Source organism: Lonchura striata, chromosome 19, assembly GCF_046129695.1.
Source record: "Lonchura striata isolate bLonStr1 chromosome 19, bLonStr1.mat, whole genome shotgun sequence".
In the NCBI taxonomy this organism is placed as follows: domain Eukaryota; kingdom Metazoa; phylum Chordata; class Aves; order Passeriformes; family Estrildidae; genus Lonchura; species Lonchura striata.
In genome coordinates, this window is record NC_134621.1 from 9,400,458 (window position 1) to 9,401,760 (window position 1,303).

Here is a 1,303-nt window from a genome sequence, read left to right on the forward strand (position 1 = left end):
TGACTGTCCCCTGTTCACAGGGAGTTGCCCTGCAAGGACCCCAGGGCTCCAGGGGCCTGCATGCACCCCACTGTCCAAGGGCTCCCACTCCCTGCCAGCTCTCTCCAGAAGCTGCCCTGTCCCTGGGAGTGCCCAAGGCCAGGCTGGATGTGAGCCCTGGGATAGTGGAAGGTGTCCCTGCCCATGGCAGGGGTGGAATGAGAGGAGCTTTAAGATCCCTTCCAATCCAAACCATTCTGGGCTTCCGTGATCTCCCATTTTCTCTAAAATCCTACCACTATTTAAAAGGGATGAACCATATGAACTGGAGAGAGGCAGCTTCCCAGACCTTAGTGCTTCCACCCAGTTCCTTTGCTTCCCCAAATTTTTTAACACACAAGGAAGCTTTTCTGCCCCTTCAATTCCCTTTACTGGCCTTTGCAGCAATCTTCACACTTCTGGTAACCATTGGCCTGGTCCAGACATGCTGGGCTTTTCCAAAAAGGCCCAGAATCTCCCTGAGCTCTTTAGCACTAATGTGGTATTTTAGCTTGCCTTATTCTACAGAGCAAAAGAGACAGAGCAAATGAAGAATAAAATACTACATAAAGTTGAAATCTGCTCTTAACACCTCTACCCTGTTCTCCCTTGCCTCTGGGCAACAAGCCAGTGACAACTGCAGCTACCTCCTATTGGATTGTTAACACAAAAAATAGAAGAGCAGGAAAAAGACAAGACAAGAGGTGGGAAGGACTGGATAAAATCTCTCTTGGCCTCGTGCAGGCTCTGGCAAGGGGCAGCTCTCTGCACCTGCACACCCAGCTGGCAGCACAGGAGTCCCAGGGAGAGCAGAGCAGAGCTTCCTGCTGATCATCTCCAGCGTGCCAGGGGATGTGGGAGCATCATTCAAGTTCAGAAGGTCAGCTAAACCTTCCGAAATGCTCCTGCTGCTGTTCCCACAAGCAGCTCTCCTGCCTGTGGTGCTGGCTGGAGGTGCAGGACTCTCGGAGTGGGGGGTGTGCTCCTCTCAGGGGGTACCAGATGCACCCCTGGGAGGATGCAGAGCCCCCCGAGGGGATGGAGGCCAGCAGGGACACGAGGCCGGGTCACCTCGCCCTCGGTGCCAAGGAAGGCTGGTCTGACCCCGCAGCCCTGGGGCACAGCTTTGCCCTGCTCTGTGCCGATTCCTGGAGCAGCAGGGCCAGGCAGCCGGGCTCTGCACCTCCGGGGCTGTGGGGCAGCAGAAGGCATCTCCCGTCCCAGCAGCAGCCCGTGCCCGGCTGGCACATCTGCTCTCCGGGAGCCCCGGCAACGTGCGGGGAGC